This window comes from Glycine soja, chromosome 18 (assembly GCF_004193775.1).
Source record: "Glycine soja cultivar W05 chromosome 18, ASM419377v2, whole genome shotgun sequence".
NCBI lineage: Eukaryota > Viridiplantae > Streptophyta > Magnoliopsida > Fabales > Fabaceae > Glycine > Glycine soja.
Window position 1 is genome coordinate 14,873,384 of NC_041019.1, and position 3,301 is coordinate 14,876,684.

The 3,301-nt window shown below is 30.1% G+C and overlaps 1 pseudogene; it reads right to left on the reverse strand.

The window, feature by feature from the left end:
- Positions 1-785, reverse strand: LOC114396986 (annotated as a pseudogene).
- Between the last annotated feature and the right edge of the window lie 2,516 nt (positions 786-3,301).

Here is a 3,301-nt window from a genome sequence, read left to right on the forward strand (position 1 = left end):
CTATGTTTCTATCAAAATGATAACCTCTAAAATTGTTTGATTAAATGTTAACCCTCTTGAAGTGATGAAATTTTCTTCTATCTCAGCTACACGCTTGGCATTGTTGGCTTTCTTCATCTCCCATTTTGATCTTTGAGATAATCCAAGTCGAATCTCGTGAACAAGGATTGGAATTGAGTTGTCAGTATTTGCTAGCCTAGAGGTAAGCTTAGCTTTACTCTTCCACACAGTTTCAAGTGTATTGGATTTCTCAATCAATTTTGATTGAAGTTGCCGAATTTAATCATCAATTTCTTGGATGTTTAAAACCAATCCATCCATTTTAGCCTCTCTCTGTGTTACTTTGTCTTTCAATTCAATGTACTCGTTTTTGAGACTGGAAACTTTAAGTTTCTTTTCCTCTAGATCAGTTAACAATTTGTCTACCTCTTTAATGTTCCCCTTAGCCTCCAAGAAAGCAACACTTAATAACAGAATTTGTTCCACCAACTTTAGCTTTGCTAGTTAATCAACACTAAGGTTAGGATCTTTACGAAGTTGTGATGCAAGCGTCGCAACTTCTACAACATAGAGACCAAAGAAAGGAAGTCTACAGCAAGAAAAGAAGAAAACTTCTTCTTGCAACACTTCATTTTATTATCCATAGAGGTAGCAGGAGTCACATGATCAAAAGGTGTAATGTCAGTATGAGAAATAGCAAGTATGTCCTCCAAGGTATCAAGGTAGTCATCAAAATTCTCTATGGGATTTTTCTCTTCTGCTGTATGCATACCAACCCCTTCCATAGAATCTAAGATGTCTCTTAAATTATCAGTTGCATCAATTCTTTCCTCTTCGTTCAGATGGCACAAGTCAATGACCTCGTTTGCATCTTGATCAAGTGTTAAACGTGGACGAACACAATATTCTGAAAGATTTCCGGGTTGGTTGACTACAGCTTTGTGTTTTTCGCTTTAACTTTCTTTGGGTGCCAATCTCTTCTGTGGCATCTTTTGTAGTCTCCAGTGACTTCATTGGAGGGGTAACGAGAAAAGATTGTACAACTAAAACGCCACATACATCAAACAAGAAGAAACATATAAGATGAAGAAGGGACAACAAAAATTGCAAGGATATGAGCTATATGAGAGAGAGGATCCCAACTTATTTCACAAACTTCAGACCAAAAATATCCTTGATTTGCTCCTTTCTAGGACTTAAATATTCTTCCCATCGCCTCCATATTTCAAGCTATTCAGAAAGACAAATGACCCACCACAAAATAAAAATAATAAATTTAGAAAATATAAGTGATCACTAGCATACTGTTGTTGACCCACATACAAGGAGAAGTATGAAGGAAGAGAATCAGTAAAAAAAAAAAAAGTCTCGAAACATTTTGGTGGGAGTAAATATTGAACAATTTATGGGCTCAAGACAATCATGGAGTAAAATCATCAACAAAAACTAGTTAACTGAGACAAATAAAAGGACTTTAATGTAGAGGAAAAATAGAAAAACTTAAACAGAAAATCAAGACAACATCAAAATGCAAACAAAATAACAGGGCAAAATTAATGAGAAAATAGTAACACTAGAATGAAAACAAAATAACCTTCCAATCTTTTTTAATGATGGACATTTAAATATATATGCAATAAATACTATTTTAAATACATTTAAGTAATAAGTAAAATGTTCATACAAATAAATATAATTAATGGTAATTTTGATCATGTCATTGTGAGAATGTGGTACAAGTTATAACCTTCCCATCTTAATGAGAAACATCTCAATATATATGATAAATACTCTTCTATATATGCTTAAATACAATAAGTACTCCAAAAAATATATAATAAGGACAAAAATAATTTTATTAAACATGGCCAAGAAGAAGAAACAACATGAATGCTCAAGGACACACCAGTTGAGATTATTATTTTTTTCTTTGGACTTGTCTAGCCAATGAGCCTAAGACATTATTACTCATTGTGGGAGTTAACCGAAGGAAAAATGTGTTCAAAAACACACACAACGGAATAAAAAGAAATTTATTTTGTATTTGAATTATATTGAATGGAGGACATATTAAATATTAAATATGTACATATTGATGAGCTCTTAACATAAAAAAATTTATTGTTACTTTCTTGTTGCTAATCATTTAGAAATTTAAAATTAGAAATAATATTTGATCAAGTCCAACTTGTATGTAATAACTTAAAATCAAATTCCAAACACGAAATCCTCCTATTTGTCTCTTTTCTGTCACCAAATATTTCAAATTATTTATATTTTCAATGCTAGTAAAAAAATATAATAATATTTCACTTAGGAAATTAATTAATTAATTGATCATATTAAATTCTCTTATTTAATTGATCATCAAATATTAAAATAATTTCCTTGATAGGAATTAGAGCACTCGTTTGTGTGTGATCCCGTAGGTTTAATACTAAGCCGGTAATATATTAATCAAATTAATATATTAATCAAGGTAGACATCTAGTATCACTCCTTAACTTCTGAATAACATGAAGTAGTGTTTTACTTACTGTAAGTGACATAAACACTATGTAGATTGTTTGTAAAAAGGATTGATTGTGTTGTAAACTTTTAAAAATTGCAAGAAATAATATGAAACAAACCTAGAAAATAGATAAAAATTGAAAACAAAGATGACCATCAAAAGATATAGATCCAAACAATAAATATAAAAAGATAAAAAATGTTTCTGGATGTATAAACCAAGTTTGAGTGTATATTAAAACGATTAATATAATATAATAATTACAATAATAGAGGTATATAGTGTTTTGACAAAATAGATATAAATGTATGGCAAGAAAAAAAAAGGAAAATTGTTTTTCGAAATTTCGATCAAGACAATTAGGATAATAGAAAAGCGATTAATATGATATAATAATTACAATAATATAGGTATACAGTGTTTTGACAAAACAACAAAACAAAAGAATAACAATATCCAAAGTAGTATAGAAAAAAGTTGCCAAAATAGGCATTTTATTAACGTTGTAACAATCGAATGTTGTTGTAGACTGCAATATTAATGGGTGGTTGATTTGCTGTCCGAGACCATTTGAAAAAACACAAGTTAGCATTTGAGTATGCTGTCTTAGCAAGAGAAGTTATATTTGGTGATGTTGCAAAGAAATAGAGGCTTAAATAACTAAATGGAGAGGACAAAAGATTAGGATTGAGTTAAGTATCTAACAAAGTTGTTAATATAATTGAATTAAATGTGAAAAAACCAGTACAGCAAAATGGCTATGTGTGATGGTAATCAAGCTTAACATGG